Below are 20,290 nucleotides of genomic sequence, written 5' to 3'. Positions count from 1 at the left end.
GTAGTTGAATAAAACCAACCAACCAACAACCAGATGAAAGTGAAGGATAGTTTAGGAAGCACTAAAAACGGGAACACTTGGATACCTTCTCGTCTAAGCTCATTGCCATGTACGTGGCGTTTGCAATAAATCTCCTTCGACAAAGTAAGTCTAAGTGTTGCAAACACTTATGATTTTCATGATTGGCTAAGATAAACACATGACAAGCTTCAGCATTACTCTATGGTCTCCTCATTTTTATCCTCAAATCGGTATTTGGAATATAGGAAGGTGAAAATGGAACCAAGCCAAAATATTTAAACCTGTGGATTCTTTCAATGATGAGAGGGAGGGAGGGAAGGAGAAAGAAAGAGAGGAAGGGAGTGAGGAAGGGGGAGAGAGAGGGAGGGAGGGACGGAGGAAGGGGGAGAGAGAGAGAGAGAGAGAGAGAGAGAGAGAGAGAGAGAGAGAGAGAGAGTGAGTTAGAGAGAGATAGAGACAGAGACAGAGATGGGGGGAGAGGGAGAATGTTTTAATAGTGGTTTGGAATTTGAATAATTGCAATGAGTAACTTTGCCTGAAAAATCTTTATTTACTTAGATGGCCAGAATTTTAAATATACCAGATGCCTGATTAATTACAGATTTCAAATATTTTCATTCCCATTTTCTTCTTGATACTTACCAGGAATAGTATAGATGAGTAGAACATCTCTTTGAAACACTTTGTATTTTTAAGGATTAACGTTAGTTGATGATATTTAAACTTCAATTTTTCATGAAGTGCACACTTTATTGTCTAGTTTCAAAATGTTTTTGGGAGAAAAGAAGCCTTGTAAGATTTTTGTCATATTCAGTATTACTTGGAAGATAAATTCTATTTGGCTGTGTTTCATAGCATCTGCAGCTTTCAGAAATAGCTAAGATTTTCAGTTGACATGTCCTCGATATTAATTTATGTTACAAGTTAAAACTGTTGGTTCTGTGTGCTTGTAAGGCAAGTTGCCTTTGTTAAAAGAAAACCTAATGATGAAGAGCGAATAAAGCCAAACAGTGTTTAAATTTCCACTCAGAGGGAGGGAGATGCATAAAAAGTAATCCTCGGAATTCGACATTAGTTGCTAAAGGGAAAATAGAGAATATAGAGCCTGTTTGGGGAAATATTTTGGCGTGGGTTGTGCTTCAAAAGCTAAATATTCAGCACTTCAAATAGTGCACAGTATATTTAAATCAAGCATTATCATCTCGACATTGCCTGTGGAAAATTAAACCTTTTTGTAATTTTGAAGCAGACAGACGCCCTTGTTGATTTGTCTTCCTGAGATTCAGAACAAATCAGGAACGCATTGCACAAGGGATGCACGTTGTGTACGGTTGGACCCACTTGCCACACTTTCCATCGAAGATGAAGCCAGGTAACACCTTAGCTGTTTGCTGCAGCCATAGTAGCTCTGATGATTCTCCAGAGTAAGAGGAAGGAAACTGGTCAGTGCCACTTTGGAGTCTAAGATAACAGTGGCCAAGACCAGAATATAAAGAATGATGGCATCAAAGTGACACGAGAGTCTATGAGTCATGGTTCAAACACAGTGAAGGCTGACCAGGAGACGAAGAAAAATATTCATGCAAAGAGATATGGAGGTAGGATGGCAAGTAGACTAAAAATTTTCCTATTGGTTTAGAGTATCTTGGATACTCTAAAGAAAATGAGGGAAAGTTTGTGTGTGTGTGTGTGTGTGTGTGTGTGTGTGTGTGTGTGTGTGTGTATGTGTGTGTGTGTGTGTGTGTGTGTGTGTGTGTGTGTGTGTGTGTGTGTGTGTGTGTGTGTGTGCCATGGAAGAGAGTGAGAAATATTGTGCAAATTTACAGGAGAAAGTAGGAATAAAAGACTTCTAAGCTCATATATTTGGAGAATTTAGGATCACATTTGACACATATTTGGCAGGTTTTCAAGAAGAAAGAGGCAAAAGTTAAAGAGTTTCAAAACGAGAGAAGAAAATGTAATGTTGAAAGATGAATTTTAAAATATGGCTGATCTTGAAACACAAAAGGCTCTGTGAACTGAATTTGACCTTCTGGAAACTTGTACAAAGATGAATAGTTTTCCAAAGATAGAATTTTTGTTTATCTAAATTAAATAATAACCATTAGTCTTTCTGAAGTCTGTCCTATCCTAGATCATATTTTTAGATATTTTAATCCTCAGGTTTTTTTTCTCATTTTTCCAAATATACATTTCCTTTTCTGTTCTCTAGGGGAAACTAATGGAATGGAGTTAGTTCACTTTAAAAAATGTATCAGTCATAGTGGGATATATGTATGTAATCTCCTGTACAACATTTAAGATTTGAATGTAACTCATAACCCAGAACATGTATAATGTTCATTTGCTAGATCTTTTTTATTAGAAAATGATATGCCCCAAAGGTAAAGTTAAATCTATATTTATTTGTATAAAAATACATTGTATGAACATTCTCAAAGAATTAAATAAAAATTACTTAAAAGTAGTTCAAAGCATTTTTCTTATTATCTAGCAACAAGTTTTAGACTAATAAATGATAAGGCTAATTAGTAAATTTGCTATGAGTCCCAAATTTTTAGAAATAATTGTAATTTTACCCACTATAAATTGTGTGTGTGTGTGTGTGTGTGTGTGTGTGTGCACATCTCACTGTGTAATTGTGTGTGTGAAACTTCTCACTTATAGGAGTAATGTATTTATATAGATGTTTTCACAGAACTTTTTAAGGTAGGCTAAGACATAATAGATGATTATGGTCCTATTTAAGAAATGTTTGCATCTGGGAGAATCTTTTGGAAACCTGCATACATTGGAAACATGACAATAAGGCAAGAATTCATCATGGCAGCACATGATAATAATAACAAATCTGGGACTCTCCCAATCTACTCTTTATCAGTTTAATAGAACAGAGTTTTTTAAAAGCCTAAAAGTCAACTTTGACTGAACTTCACAGATGAGGTAGGCACAGAGTATTACCTCATTCTCCATCAAGTCCTGGACTCTTTACTTTCCTTAACAGTCAGGTTGTTGACAGGTTGCCATGAAGGGTATGTTGGATGCTCTGGATGGTATGGTGAGGAAGAAGGAGGAATGGGAGTAACTATAGGTATGGAAAATTACATAAGAACACTCATTGCTTAGTCTGATAACTTAAAAATTAATAAAAACCAAATCACGATGAGTGTAGGCCTTCTGAATCCAATTCCATTGCCAAAGTATATATTAAGGGGCTTAGATAACTAATCTTTAACAGAAGTGTTAAGTAAATTTGAGTTTGATTCAGTAATTGAGAAAGTAGCCAAGTGTGGTTCTGTCTTAGAAGTACAACTCCTTTGACGTCAATAGAAATGAGACTCCACAGTACATCCAGGGCAGGGCTCAAGATGTACATTCCTGTTGCCTGATCATATTTCTTAATAATCTCTTAATATTTATAGATAGAATGCCAAAAATCTTAAGTGTGTGCTAATCAGTTCCTAAAAGGATTAGACCTTAACTTGAAGTATTAAGCCTTTGCTTATCTTGTCAAAACTCACTTTCATTGGATTCCTAATTGCTGACTTATTCCCTGTGCAGATGGTCATGGGGAGGAAGTCGTTCCTCACTTGTCCAATGTAATTTATTAGTTTGTTGACAGATTACAAAAGGCTGGGTGCTCTGGTTATCAGAGTTGATGCCTCAAATATGCCTGGGGAGTGTGTATTCTGTGCTTGTACAGTCATCCTGTTACCACATGCTGTAGCCTGTTTGTTTGAATAAGGGTAAGAACATATGACTGGACCATTCGGAGTCTGACTGTTAGAAGGAGGGTGGCTAATAAAGACAAATGCTGTGTATGCGTGACCCCTCAAGGGAAGCACTCAACATTTATATCTTGCCTTCTCTTTCCAATGAGATCATAGATTCCACTAAAACTCACTTGATTATTTGGTCATAGTTTCATATATATGCAATACATTTAGATTACGCACTTGCTGTTTTTCTGTATCACAACAGAATTCCTGAAGAACTGCTGGAATTGAAAAGTGATGCAAAATCTAGGATTATCTCACCCACGAATCATTAATGAAGTTACTCTAGGTAATCTGTAGTATTTCATTGCAAGTTTAAGTTGAGTTTTTAAAATTTGCCACCTTCTAGAGAAGGAATGTCTATTTCTATATCCTATATCTGTTGACGTTTCTGGAAATCGCCTGTGCTGGTTAGTTTTGTGTCAACTTGACACAAGCCAGAGTTATCTGAAAGAACGGAACCTCAAGTGAGAAATTTCTTCAATAATATATGGCTGTAGGGAATTTTCTGAATTAGGGATTGATGGGAGAGGGCCCAGCCTATTGTGGTGCCATCCCTGGGCTGGTGGTCCTGGCTTCTATAAGAAAGCAGGCTGAGGAAGCTTTATGAGGAGCAAGCCAGGAAGCACCACCTTTCTGGCCTCTGCATCAACTCCTGCCTCCAGGTTCTTGCCCTGCTTAAGATCCTGTCCTGACTTCCTTCCAAAATGTGGAAGTGTAAGAAAAATAAATGCTCTTGTCCCCAGTCTGCTTTTAGTTATAATATTTCATCATGGCAATAGTATGTCTAACTAGGACAGAAATTGCTACCAGGATTTTGGGGATTTTGTGTGAGAGAGTGAGAGACCTTTTCTTCCTTTTCTTTCTTCCTTCCTTCCCTCCTTCCTTCCTTCCTTCCTTCCTTCCTTCTTTCCTTCCTTCCTTCCTTCCTTTCTTTTCTTCTTTCTTTCTTTCTTTCTTTCTTTCTTTCTTTCTTTCTTTCTTTCTTTCTTTCTTTCTTTCTTTCTTTCTTTCTTTCCTTTTTCCCCCTCTTTGACTATTGGGCTAGAAAAGCCATTGAGTGCTCAAAGCTTTGTCAGCTGTTCTATGGAAGTTGAAAAGGGATCAATTGTATTCCTAGTTTTGTTGATGTCACACAAGCTACTCTTCTGATAGGATGAAACCTATTGAGAAAATGCCTCAATATGATCTAGTTGTATACATTTTCTTAATCAGTGATTACTGGGGGGGGGGCACAGCCCGCGATTTTGGGTTCTATAAGAAAGCAGACTGAGAAAGCTATGAGGAGGAAGCCAGTAAACAGCACCCCTCCATGGCCTCTGCATGACTTCCTGCCTCCAGACTGTTGCCATGTTTGAGTTTCTGTTTTGCATTCCTTCTATAATGGACTACATTGTGAAACTATAAGAAAAATTAACCCTTTCATTCCCAACTTTGCTTTTGGTCACAGTGTTTCATCACGACATTGATATCCCTAACTAGGGCATCTTTCATAATCATTTTTATATTTGAGAATGAATATTCATTATGAATCTTACTATTTCACTCACAGTTATAAATAAGAATACAGAAGAGAAGTCTTCCTCTGTCTGCCAAATGACTGGAGATTAAAATTCAATGATTATACTGTGTGTCCCTTCAAAAATCCAATTCATCAATCAATGTCTATCAGTTAACCATTACCAATTTAGGAATATTGGAATTATAGATATATAACATAAAAATGAAATAAAGAATTTACATTGAGGGAACATTTAAAATTATAATTACCTCTTTTTTTTTCTTTTTATGAAAAATTTTAGGTCATTGCTAGCCCACGTTAATCCTTCTCTGATTTACATTATGATTCATTCTCTCTCTCTCTCTCTCTCTCTCTCTCTCTCTCTCTCTCAATCTCTCTCTCCATCCTTGGTATCTTTCTTTGTCATGCTAAGGAAGGTTGTTCAGTTCTAGGGCCCCATAGAGCTCTGTCTGCTGTCACAGGACTCTTTATTCTGAGAGAACATGTTTGGGGAGATCTATCTCTCTTAGTATTTCTTTTCTCATTTTCTATATTTTTAAAGAAAACTTGCTAATTTAAACTGTACCTCTTTACAAAACTGTGACTTTCAAAACTTTATCGTGTTATGTTCTGAATCTTCTGTACTGGTGATTGAGGCCAGGTCATTGTACACACTAGACAAGTTGTGTCCCACTGAGCATGTGACCAGCTTTCATTGTGTATTTTACTCTCTTCCCCATCCTTCTTACTTCTCCTCTCTTGTCTTTTTGCTCTCAGGATCAAAGGGACAAGAGAGAAGAGATTGTTGGCTAAGAGAGAAGCCTCACTATTCAACTTGATCCAGTTTGAGCTCTGAATGATAAATTATATGTGAGAGTGGTACACATCTGCAGTAGAGGAGCAGGGCTTTCACATGCTCATGCCTGGCAGCCATTGCTGAGTGAGTGCAGACAAGGAAAAGGCAGGGATACATAGACACAGGGGACAGGGTTTAAAGGGGTGTAGGTAGCAAGGTAGCAATGGTGTGAATGTTACCACCAAAATTAATGTTGAAATTTAATCTTCACTGTGAAACATTGACAAGGTTAAAAAACCAGCTATATGGGACAAATGGATATAGGAGTTTGAGGATAGAGTTAAAGGCAGTGCCCCAAGTTGGGAGCTTGATGGTCCCTTGATTGCATTTAGGAAAACTGAGGTGAAATAAGCCTGGGGAGAAAGATGGACAGTGATTGTACACACATGAGACTGGACAACAGTGACTGTACACACATGTGACTAGACAACAATGACTGTACACTCATGTGACTAGACAACAATGACTGTACACTCATGTGACTAGACAACAGTGACTGTACACACATGTGACTAGACAACAATGACTGTACACTCATGTGACTAGACAACAGTGACTGTACACACAAGAGACTGGACAACACTGTACACACATGAGACTAGACACCAGTGATTGTATACACATGTGGGTAGACAACAGTGTTCGTACACACATGAAACTGGACAATTCAAGTAAGAGGAAAAACATAAAACAGAAGTATGGTATGCTAGTTCAAAGCACAGGAAATCTTAACATTTGTAACATTTCTAAACCCTCACAATGGATAGCTCCTCAGGCCAATTGCCCTTGCCAAAGCTGAAATGTAAAGCAAGGTGTTGTTAATTAGAAGCACAGCCTACGGCAGATCTCTGGAACACTTGTAGATCTTGCATTGGAAACTCAGGACCAATTGATTAGTAAATCTAACCTCTGCCTGCCAAATATGATAGAAAGTTTCCTTTGGGATTTTTCCTCTTAACAGGGGATTAGTAGAAATACCTTCAGACAGATTTTGTAGAAACAAAATTACAGAGGAATATGGAGTACTTGCACATTTTTCAGAGATTAAAAACACTTTTATAAGACTTGTTTGTTTTTTTTTTTTTTTTTAAGAAATTAAGCAGAGGCGGTAGAATGTTAAATAGAATTTAAATTTTTTTATTGTTTTGGTTAACATTTCCTAACATAGTGAGCTTTGCTTAATTTTATTATTTATTCATTTAGTTATTTCTAAGCAATGGCCTGGAAATGTATCTTAGTTGGTAGTGCACTTGCCTAACATGCAGGAAGCCCTTGGCTACATTGGGAGAAACAGAAAATCACGTGAGGAAGTGTATGCTTATAATTCTAGTACTCAGGACAGGGAGGCAGGAAGTTGGAAATTCATTGTTATACTTGACTACATAGTGAGTTTGAGGACAATCTTGGTTACATGGCATTAACCAATAATTAAGTCAATAAAAAGTCATGGCAAAAGGAATCATGTTTTTACTCCTTTTTGCTGTAATCCTGCGTGCTTACTCACTCTCCACATCCATATTTTAGAATATTTTTGTAGTAGATAAAGCTAATATTTGTGCCGTTGTTTTAAAAGAACACTTAAGTGAGTGGCAAAGCCTGGCAAGTGGTACAAAGTGTAACAATGTGACCTGAGTCTGTGTGCTGTGCTGGTGGGTTTGTCACATATCCTTTTAGCATGTTTGTACTTTTTGCAGCTGCCGTAGGGTTTTCCGGATACCATGAAGAACTAACCAGAACATATTCGACACTGCCATTATATGCAGACGCCCAAAACTGAATACATGTTTTTAGACTATACTCATTAGAAATCTAGGTTTTTGTCATATCTTTGTTTGAGAGAGCTTTTTAAAGCATTAGCTACAGTTACTGAGACTAATACGGTTACTGGAATACAGGCAAAGCTGGAGTCAGAAACTCCCTACCTACTTTCTTAGTAACTCTCCACTTCATGCTTAACAAACAGATTGGAAATATCCAGAACCAGTTAGTTACGGAATAAATTAGTGAGCTTAAGATATGAAGACACAACACCTAACGTTGGAGAAGTATGACAAGCAGGGGGAAAGAAGAGGAAAGGGGGGAAGAGCAGAGTATAGCGCTGGGCCCAGCACAGCATTGGTGGGGACAGGGTGACTTGGTTCCTGCCCCTGGGACATGGTTAGTGGCCATGGGCCCACCCCACCAGCGTTGATAGCTGCCATGGGTATAAGACTTGTTTGTATAGTAATGTACATATTTTGCATTCCTCCTTTGAGGAATGTCCTCCCTGTTAATGACTCTGTGATCACCTGAGACAACATAAGCTTAGGAGGCAAAGGTGTGGCCAATGTCTAAGCAGAATGTAGACCCTGGGGCCTTCAGGACAGCCCTTAAGGCTTGCAAAACAACTCTAAAAACATGAAAATATATACTTTCTCAACTATGCAAAAATAAGGATGCAATAGAATTATGAGGGCTTCATGAATCTAAAGGAACAGAAGTGGCTACACTACGAGCCTACTTGTCAGGAAATTACAAAGACAGGCAGGTACAAAGACAGGCAGATTCCTGAGTTATAGATGAGCCTGGGATACACTAAGTCCAGGTCCAAGTATGGTAGAAATGCCTTCTTTTGCGATGTTAAAAAGGAATTGTGTGCTTTCGGTCTCCTAAGAATTAAGGGGCTGAAATCAATGGATGCTGATTCACAGGATAATCAAAAGGAATCCTGAAGTAAATGACTTGATTGATATGTAAAATAAAAGACTGGGTTTATGACCTGTAGAAGATAAAGCTATCTAGAGTGTTTAAGAATAGCAAGAGAGAATAGCTTGTAGAATCGTCTCCAGCAGAGAATAGTGAGAGAAAGCAGATCAGAGAGAAAGAAAGCAGAGTAGAGAGAAGGTAAACTGGAACGCTGTCTCCAACAGAACATAGGCCGTCAGGTTGGACCCATTATTTGACTTTAAGTCATTTGTTTCACTGCTCCCAGACACCTCTTCTCTCAGTACTCTTCCTCAAGATAAGACTGGTTCTTGACAGTATAAGGAGGAAAGAAAACAGGTAGATCTCCATTAAGAACACTTCCTTTATTTAACCTTTCTTTTAAACATACATTTAAAAATCATCTTACAAATAGAGGATTTCAAAAGTCTTCCTTATGTATCCTAGTTTTAGCTAATCAGCCATTTACTGCTTGTCTCCTCAATTCTCCTATCTCCACTGAAACCTTTGACCCTGAGTAAATGCCTCTTATCCTTTCATGTCACCAATATTCTAATATCTCTTCTTATGAATGATTATTCCTATGATCAAAAGGTTCTAAGTTTCCATAGAGCATTTTGGTAAAGTTTTGGTCAATACTTCATTATCGTATTCTTTCCTAATCCCCAAGTTTGGACATTTTTCTTTTCAATGTACCATTTCTCCATGTTCATTTCATGAGTGAACAATGTTGCTCCCAAAAGAAGTGTGTTGGTAAATGAAAAGGTCATTTTTAGGCAAATGATACCTCCTTGTGCATGATTGATCAATGAGGTTCCAGAGAAACAATAAATGACAGAGGCTATGACCATTGCCTCTGAATTGCTCAATATAACTACATCATAAGACTCTCCTGCTGAAGCCACAACTCACTATGTATCACCTCACAGAGAAATCAACCTTAACTGACCAGGAAACTTTTTTCCTCTCCATTTACTTGCAGAGTACCAGGAGGTTCTATGCTGGTTGTTTGGAGAAAAGAAGACATGGATCATCTTAATTTGCTGATCCTCAATGGTACAATGCTGACTTCCATAGTTGCAATAGTGATGTAGAGGAGGTAATAGTTGACTGCATCCTGATTGGGCGAGAGAATTATTCCATAGGAAGGATTTTATACATGGTAATGTAAACCTAATCAAAAGCCCATGAGTAAGGAGATCAAAGGCTCTAAGGAGAAACTCACTCTTGTTTTGTTAAGTGGTCATGCAGTCAAGTTCCACTCCTTTGGTTTCCATTCTAGGTATCAATATATCTAGGCTGCCACCAACTGTTTTCAGGAAGAGTTATTTTTGTGTTGAGCAGTTAGTGCAGAGAGTCATAATGGGTCAAATTACTAAGTATAAATAACTCTGAGTATTCAGCTAAGGATGGGTCACCTACATCAAACTCCCACCATCAAAACTTCACAAAAGAGGAAGAAGAAAGAATAGAGGGGCTAAGAAATAGGAAGAGAAATATAAAATGTTGAACTCTGTGCATGATATGGCTATAGTCTGCCAACCTTCAGCACCTGTGATTACCTGTACATGGTCTGCAAAAGATCAAGTCAGTCCATATTCCAGAATCGATTGTAGAGGGACCTTTGGAGCCCACACCCTTATTAGAGGTGTTATTTTGTTTGATGATTGCCTGATGAGGAATAGTTACTCTTGGGTATGTGGGAAGATGTAGGTTGATCATGATCCAGTGGATAGCTACATACCCATGTGCATATGGGCAGCCCTAACTGAACTTGGGTGTATTAGTTGCTTCCGTATTGCTATGGAAAGATGCATGACCAAGGTAACTTACTTTAAAGTGTAGGAGATGCTGGGATGGTGGGGTGGGTGGGTGGAGGAGCACCCTCATAGAGACAGAGGAGAGGGAGGAGAGGGCAGCTATGGGATGAGAGGTTTGTGGAGGGGTAACTGGGAAGTGGGATATCATTTGAGATGCAAATGAATGGAATTATTAATAAAAAGCATTTAACTATAGTATCAGACGATGAGTCCATGATCAGCATGGTAGGAAGGGAGCAGGCAAGTAGGCAGACAGACATGTCATTGTAGTGATAGTTAAGAGTCTGCATCTGATTGGAAGCAGCAAGTAGAAAGCATGATATTAAACCTGGTTGGGGGCTTTTGACACTATCCCCACTATTCTTACTCCATCAAAGGCAATCCTCCTTCGACATGGCCTAATCCTTCTCAAACAGTTCCACCAAACATTACATGAACCTATGGGGGCCATTCTCATTCAAACCGCAACAGAGAGTTATGGGTAGCCAATAGAAAAAAGGTGGACTTGAAGCTGAGAGGCAGATGAAGTAGGGGTACTAGAGGATGTTAAAGGAGGTATAAAAATAAAGCAAGGTTTCTCAGCTCATCCCTTCTAAGAAGTATCCAGAAAGAATAAGTAGACTGTTGAACATGCTGCTATAGGTTGCAGATAATAAAGTCAAATGAACGAATGTATTTTATTCTAACAGAATAGAGTACAGCATTTCACAGTCTATAGTCTTTTCACATATATTTCTGTACTCCAGGAAGTATGTATAATAAATGCAATTATGGATTTGTAGCATGGAAAATTTGGGGAAATAATAAATTGGGCAACTAGAACATTGTGTCATTTAGCTGATTACTTGTTTTTCCATTTTTGTGGAATGTATGTGTATCTAAGTGTGTGTATGTTTGCACTGTATGATCAATTGAGTGAATGTGAGTCCACATGAATGTGTGTGTGTGTGTGTGTGTGTGTATGTGTGTGTGTGTGTGTGTGTGTGTGTGTGTGTGTGTGTGTGTGTGTGTGTGTGTGTGTGTGTGTGTGTGTGTGTGTGAATGCCTGAGGTTGATATCTGGAATCATTTTCCATTAGTTGACCTTATTCAACTCTGATCCCTGATCCTAGCGCTTGTGTGGCAAGTGTTTTAACTACTGTGCTATCTCCCCACATTGTATTTTATTATTCTGATTATATTTTATTATTCTCATAAGGTCCTTTTTCTATTTAACCTTTTGATTTTATTAAAACGTGGACAAAAGCTTAAACATTTCTAGAAAAAATAGAACAGTATGAGAATTAAGCTCTGGTAGATGCCATTTTGATTTCTTTTCTTCCATCTGGAGGAATTTATTCCAAAGCACTGTTGATTTTAGAATCTCATAGCACCTGGGGACCCAATACAACCCTCAGGATCTTCTAAATTTTGTACTGGTGTCTGATTAGAATTTGAACCCAACTTTAATATTATCATCTGCTTTATACGCATTAAGAGCCCTAGTTATTTATGATAACATTATAAGGTAACTTTATGATAATTAAATGATGTATGGAAGGAGCTGAGGCTTTGGGTTTTTTTTTTTTTAAACAATTGGCTTACTTTGGTTCTAAATCTTAAAAGCACTCTTAATATTGTATTTTGAAGAGAAAAATTAATCTTAGAAAATACTTCTCAAGTGATTCTTTAGTGATTCTCTTTAAAAAATCTTGGGTAGAAATAGAGAAGGCAGCAGGATTTATTTACATGACCTTCTCTACTTTATGATACATTACTGACCGGCCCTGTTGGAGTTGCTTGTAATTTTGGAGAAAGATTTAAATAATGTCTTTAATTTTGTTTTTATTGAGTTTCAACTTAGCATACAAAACAATGGGTTTCATTATAGTACTTTCGTTTGTATTTCATTTTTGTTGATAATTTTCAACTTCTCTGCCCCATATCCTCCTCCTGGCCTCCTCCATTTTTCCCAGTAATACCCATTTTCTTTCATGTCACTTGAATTCTATTACAGCCTCCCCTCCCCAGCTTAAGACCCCTTGTCCTCTCTAGTGGTACCCTTTCTAGTTTGACTTCTAAAGCTCTATGCAAATTTTAACAAGAGGTCACAGTTAATCTTTAAAATAATACCAGTCCATTATCTAGATACAGATTACGGCAGCTGAGGACTTGGCCCTCCCCGGGGCTCTCCATTTCTTACTTTGTAAAAGCGTTTTCTATGGCTTTTGCATGGGCTAATGTTTACTTGAGAAAAACGTTAAGGCCCCATGTTAGACCTTTGTTGCAATTGCACTTCAGTGGTTCTGCCCCCACTCCTGCTTCTTTTAAACAGCAGAATCTGTCAGGGGTGAGCAGTTCAATTGCTTGATTGACATCTGTCAGAGTCTTGGTCACAGCCTAATGGCGAGTGTAACCTAGCAACTCAACTCCCGGTTGACAGGAATGGAAAGAAGATTGGGAATTGTCTCCAGGGTCCTGGAATTTGGTGAGATTTTGACTGACATTGCTGCCACTCTTAAAATTCCGCCAGGAAGGGTGGCCTCCGCGATGGCAGGTTTGACATTTCTATGAAATTATGACTGTCAATAAAATAATACCTTGTCCAAGGTCTGCAGAGTTGCCAGCATGAAAGTGAAGCCATAAGTGGTTAAATGCCTCCTGACTGTTTAGGAGTGAGGACTGCCACTTAAGCTGACATTTCTGTACCAGAGCTAATGACTTAAAACAGCTGCCAATTCTGTTTTAGTCCTCGATGTGCACAGTTTCCTGCTCTAGCTTTAGGACACATCTCTGGATGCCATAGACTCTCATAAAATCCTGACCACAAACAGTAGAGATGTCAAACCTTATGCTATGGGTGTCCTCAATCAGACTGAGCAGGAGCTCTTCTACAGGTTGGGGTATTTAGAACAGCCAGAGCAGCATGGCTGTGCAAACTGGTATGACGAACGCCAAGGTCTGTGGCAACAGATGGGACACTGTGGGAACATGGAGATGGGTAAACCCCTGTTCACTCTCAGGGCTCATCAAAATGTCTGCCCTCGAGGAAGGACTTAGGCTGCATTTTCAGAAAGAAAAAAAATGAAAGAAAGAAAAGGAAAAAATCTGAGATATTGAAAGGAAAAGAAAAGTATATAGAAATGGAATTTTAAAATAACCGCAGGTCCTGGCCACTGGAAGCCTTTCAGAGATCTAGTAACCCGTTACCTTTGGCGAGTAAGGAAGGAGCCATTGAGGGTGGCTAAGAGCTGAGCTATGGCGATGTGATGTGAGTACCATTGCACATGGATGGCACCATCCCAAAGGCTGAAGGGCTATGTAGAGTAACAGGGAAAAAGATGAAACCCCACAGAGTGCTGTTATATCCTATTTCTTATTTCTGGCTACTAGGGCATGAAGTGTACTGCTCACCGTAGCTTTCCCACCATGAAGTGTGGAACCACTTAAAGCCATGAGCATAAATGAATCTTTTTTTTTTTTTTTTCCTGTCAGGTCCTATGAGGACCACAAGAACTCAAGACTCAAGAGTTTTAACACTGAGGGAAGTACACTTTGCCCACTTGTGGTTATCTAGAAGGATGGAACAAAAAAAACATTAGCCTACTGTGTACGTAGACAAGAAGGAGATTGTCAAATGTCAACCGGATAAGGAGACCCAGTCCTCAGGACAGGCAAGTAGCAGTAAAAGGGAACCTGGGAGTCTTGGTGAAAACACAATTTCTTGGGAAACTGACAGCTACTTCACCCCCAGCATGGGCTACTCCAAAGCTCTTGCTGTGAAGTTGTAGACACAGAGTTAGCTTACCTTATCAGTGTGATACATGACTTTCAAAATGTGGAATCATTTTATTTGTCTAAAATCCTCGTGGATTAGGTCATAGGATGTTTCATTCATTGTTTGCAATTGAACCGGTATGAAAATGGAAGACGCAGTATATAAAAGAGAGCATCTGTCTCACGAGCTTTAAAAAGGTCAGCCGTCCTTCCAGGGGCACCTTTATATGAGATGTTCCTTTTGTTCTCATTCATAAGTGCCCAAACCCCACATCTTACCTAATCTTATTTCAGAGCAACACTTAAAAGAAGGTTATGTTTCACCCCTTATTTAAACACAGCTATAAGAAAATATAAAATGTTAAGACTTTCTGTGCTAAATATTTGTAATGAAAAGTATTTATATAGAAAAGTTATCATACATGAAATGCTGCATTTTATGTTTTAGACCTAATGGTAAAATATGATGCCTATGGAGAAGAGCACAAAATCACACACGTACATTTTGGTGAATGGTGTTCTGTCTGCCTGTGTGTATGAAGGTGTGTATACACTTGTGTGCAGGTGAATGTGAAGGTCAGAGGGGAACCTTAGAGGTCATTCTTTTGGTGCAATGTATTCTGTTTTTAGAATTAAGGTCTCTCACTGGCCTCAAGTTCCTTGAATAGGCCAGACTATCTGACCAGTGAGCCTAATCTGCAGGTCTCTTTCCTGTCACTCTGCCTATACCCACCCACCTCCCTCTCCTATTTCTTTTTATTATTTAAAACAAATTTTAAAATTTAAATATATTTCGATCATATCCTTAAACCCCCCCAAATCCTTCTAGATTCTTTCCCCATATGTACCCACCCACCTTAAGTTATTTCTTTAAAAGCAAATAAAACCCAGTAGAAGATATCAAAATAAAAGCACATCTCAAAAGAAAAAAAACTATAAATAAATAAAAGCACACACACATACACACATGTATATACACATGCACACACATACACGTGCACGCAGACATCAAAAATAAAACTTAACATACAAAATTGTTTGTTCAACTACTCCTAAACATAAGACCTTAGTGGAATGATTGGTGTATCCAATGTCATTCCATTAGCAAAAACTGATGATCTCTCTCCAGTTTCCTTATGAAAGCACTTAGCACTATGATCACTCTCTTCTGAGCACTGCTTTCGTGTGTCCTGTCCCATCAGTTTAGGTATGTTGTGCCTTCATTTTCATTGAAATTCATTCTTTCTCTCTATTTCTTCCTTCCTTCCTTCCTTCCTTCCTTCCTTCCTTCCTTCCTTCCTTCCTTCCTTCCTTTCTTCCTTCCTTCCTTTCTTTCCTTCTGCCTTTCTTTCTTTCTTTCTTTCTTTTTCTTTCTCTCCTCCTCTCTCTTTCTTTCTTCTTTTCTTTCTCTCCTCCTCCCTCCTTCCCTCCCTCCCTCCCTCACTCCCTCCCTCCCTCCCTAACTCACTCCCTCCCTCTTTCTTTCTTTCTTTCTTTCTTTCTTTCTTTCTTTCTTTCTTTCTTTCTTTCTTTCTCTCTTTCTTTCCTAACCAAATGGTTCTTGGGTAGAGGCTTGCTCCATTTCCATGAGTTTGTAGTAGGCTTTTTGTTGTTGTTGAAGTCCAGCTTCAATCCATGGTGTTTGACCGATACATGGGATTATGGGGTTATATCAATTTTCTTGTATCTGTGGGAGTTGGCTTGTGATTTAGAGGAGGTTCTATAAGGTTCTGAGAACAAGATATATTCTTTTGTGTTTGGGTGAAATGTTCTGTAGATATCTGGTAGGTCCATTTGATTTATAATGTCTGTTAATTTCAATACTTCTGTGTAGTTGCTGTCTTGATGATCTGCCCATTGGTGATAGTGGGGTGTTGATTTCTGGGAAGCCCACATGTTCCTCCATTTTGCTTAGCATGCCAACACATGGGAGTGCATGTAAAAGAGAGAAGGAAGATCTGTTTTTCCCTGGTGTTGGTTAGTTGTACCAGATGCAGACAGGACTCCTCTTTGAGGCAGGCAAAGCCTTGGGCCTGACAGTGGAACTCAGGAGACAGCATACTGCTCACCTCTGTTGGATGTGCCCCTGGTGGAACTGATTGTTTCTGGTGTCCCCCAGGCTTGCTCAGTAAGAGAGGCAGAGTAGTGGGCCTGTTGACACAGCGCAGATCTCCTCTGATGGCCGTGCCCCAGGTGGACCCAGCAGGCTTGGGAGGGGGAGTCTAACCTAGATGTTCCTAGAGCCCAGCCAGTCTTTCCAGTAGGAAATTTGATTGGGCTGGAAACAGGGAACCATGTGCAGCACAATTCTCTGTGGTACATATTTCGTAATTTACTAACTGTGAAACAATTAAGACATTCTTCAATAGGCCAATGACATGAACTGTGCTATAACTATAAATGCAATATTATTTAAGATCATAAAGAAAATAGCTATGGGATTATGAGTGACAAAAGGATAGGAAAAAGCCTAAAGATGCATTGCCTAAGGTAAATAAACTAACAATAAAAGGCAAAATGCTGTACCATTCTAAGTGTGTGACATTTTGGGCAGAATAAAGTAAAAGAAAAAGGATTTTTAATTCCCAATGTTTGAGAGTGTGGGAACAAATAGAAAAGCATAGAATATTTTAGAGAAATTAAAATAGCTCTGTGATCCTATTAGAGTAGATACAAACCGTTCAATGTTCATTGGCTTTTGTTTTGTGTTGGTTTAGAGAAGGGAGTGTGCAACATGAAAAGGGTAACCTAAAATAAATCAAGGCCTTTGCATGATTATGTTAGGTCAATGTAGGATCAACAACTGCGATAAGCATTTCATTGAAGTTTAGGAAGTGATGAGAGCTCTGTTGTGCTATAGATATGGAGTGAACAGAAAATCCCTGGTTTCTCCTCCTTTTCTCAGTCCTCTTATCTTCTATAAAGTCTTTTATTTGAAGTAAACATTCACTAACCTACGTACATCAGTAAAGGAAGAGGACTTCCATATTCTTATTACCAAGTGTCCAAGTCTCAGAAAAGTCTCTGTAACAACTATGAAGATAAGAAAACACTTCGGAATGAATCATAACATAACACAAAAAAGAAAAAGACAACACAGAATCCAAGACAGTTTCCTCCAGCCCATGTTTTAGAGTATATCTAAATAAAAGTCATAATCCTGGATTTTCAGCCTATCTTTTATTATATTGATACCTTCTTCCCTTGCCATGGTTCTTAGTATACACCAACATAGCTGGGATGGCGTTTGTATTATGGCCAGTTCAGTTCTTTCAGACAAAACATCTCATAGCTCTTAATAGTTTTGATAATAGTATAATTTTTTTCATTCACTACTTTGCTCACACCATTTTCTGGAATTTTTTGTTAATTTTATGGTTTCTATTGCTTTTAATTTAAGCCAAAAAAGTCGAGTGTTAAGAAAGTAACATCTCACTTGGTATTCTTTCTTCACTGCTGCAAGCAACTTGATTCATCCTAACCTCTATAACTGAACGAAATATTATTCAAGTATCTGTGGAATTTAATTATAATGTTGAGTGCAAATTCTAGAGAAACACTATAATTATGGCTTCAATGTGTGGGCTGGTAAGGCCTTGCCAACTTATACCTATAGTCAAGTCTACCTCAAATGAGGAATTGTCTCTTAAGATAGGACTTTGGGTCTGTCCGTAGGGCTTTTTCTTGATTAATGACTGATGTATGAAATCACAGCAGACTTTGGGTAGAACCACCTATCAACAGCTGGTCCTGAATTATTTAAAGAACCAGACTGAGTAAGGCATGAGGAGCAAGCAAGTAAGTGATGTTCTTTCATGGTCTCTATCTAACTACCTGGCTGTAAGTACCTGCCAGGAGTCTCTGCTCTGCTAAGGTGTCCCTCACTGATGGACTGCCCTGTGGACGTGTAGCTGAAATGAATCCTTTTCTCCTGAGGTTGCTTGGGGTCATGGTTTTTATCACAGCAACAGAAAAGGAAACTAATGGTCTCTCTCTCTCTCTCTCTCTCTCTCTCTCTCTCTCTCTCTCTTTCTGTGTATGTGTGTTTGTGTGTGTGTGTGTGTGTGTGTGTGTGTATACAATTTAACATATATACTCCAAGCTGAAATGCTATACTTGTCTATTAGTGACATAACACAAGTATAAAGAATATCCCTTTCAGTGTCATGGAGATGTGCTAGTTTGTTGAGGAGACTGAAGTATAAGGGAACAGGTGTTCTTCTTGGAAACACAGCCAGAAACCCATTCCTTGACTCAATCTCCCATTTTCCTCCCCTCCCATCCCAAGGATTTCTGTCTCAGATTGAATGTGTAGACTTTTTTTTTTTTCTGAATGACAATCATCAATCAGTAAGGCAGCTCCAATTTTATCATGGAAGTGGGGCCGCTTTAAGGAGTTAAAGAGGAACAGAACAATGAATGCAGCAGGAACGGGATTTGCCTTCGTTTCCTTATCTTTCTGTTTCCTTATATGCTGTGGTGAAATACCCAGGCAACATGAGAAACAAATCGATTTTGGCTAACAGTCCAATTGTGTCCTCTATGAGAGCAGGATTGTGAAAGCAGAAGTCACTGAAGTAGCTGGTTACATCACAGGCCTCATCCGTAGGCAGAGTGAGGAACGCTAGTACTCAGCTCGCTGTCTCCAACAGACACAGAGGTTCTTTCTCAGGGAACGGTCCTGCAGAGGGAAGAGTCTCCCTCAGAGTCCTTCTCAGAGGCTAACAACCTTTGTTTAGATAATCTGTAATTTATGCTCCTAGAAGATTATCTGCTAGATAATTCTAGATTCTAGCAAGATGATTGCTAAGACTAACTATGAAGACTTTAAACAGATTAGAATTTATGATTATTTTAATTGTGGATTCCAAGAATAGAGTTTAAACTGAAGATCGCTGTAAAAATATGCTCACAATTAAAATTTTTCCTCGCTAAGAGGTTTAATCTTCATGATCCGGAGGAAAAACTGTCATCAACACATGTATGTTATGTATGAGTTATGAAGAGATATAGCTGTTCCTAAAATAACTAGTGACATATACCTACGTGTTGTGTTCAGTAACACTCAACCTTGACATTGCGTTTAGCCTTTGAACTTCTCAAGCATTTATATCACTTTTTGTTTATTTTGATGGTACTTTAATTACATTTCCACTTCCCGCTTCTCCTTCCCAACCCTCCCATAGTCTCTTCACTGATCTCCTTCAAACTCATGGCCTTTTTTCCTAATTGATTTCATGAATATATGTATTGTTTTCAAGGCTGTCTACTTGACCCTAGACAGCTAACCGGTGTGCTCTTGCCTGGGGATCTCCTTCACTCTTTCCCAGCCTTACTCAGCTGCCTGTAGCTTTGTGTGTAGGGTTGAGACCTTAAGGAATATTTCCTGTCCAGTTTGCCATATTCATTAAAGTCATCCATTTTTTCTCATGTTTGGGCATTTAGAAACGAGATTTATTTATTTTATGTGTCTGAATGTTTGTGTGTATATGAACCATATGCTTATATTAGGCTCATAGAAGCTAAAAGACAGTGCTAGATTTCCCGAATCTAGAACTACAGTTTTTAAGCCACTATGTGGGTACTGAGCATTGAACTTTTTTTGTGTGTCTTCTGGAAGAGCTATCTCTCCAGCCCCCGCTCAATCATTTTTAAAAAATATCTAAATTAGAGGTTCCCAGGCTTGTCTGTAAGACATTATAATCCAATAATTATGTATAATTTTATATATAGCAGAAATTATTTATTAGCCTACTAAATATAGTACTGTCAGGCATAACTCGGAAGAGTTTATATAGTAGGATATTTAAATACATAAAAGCACACTATTTGAAATACAGAGTCTTGCTATTTATTTG

This window comes from Rattus rattus, chromosome 12 (assembly GCF_011064425.1).
Source record: "Rattus rattus isolate New Zealand chromosome 12, Rrattus_CSIRO_v1, whole genome shotgun sequence".
Taxonomy (NCBI): Eukaryota; Metazoa; Chordata; class Mammalia; order Rodentia; family Muridae; genus Rattus; species Rattus rattus.
Note: the sequence above shows the minus strand (reverse complement) of the source record.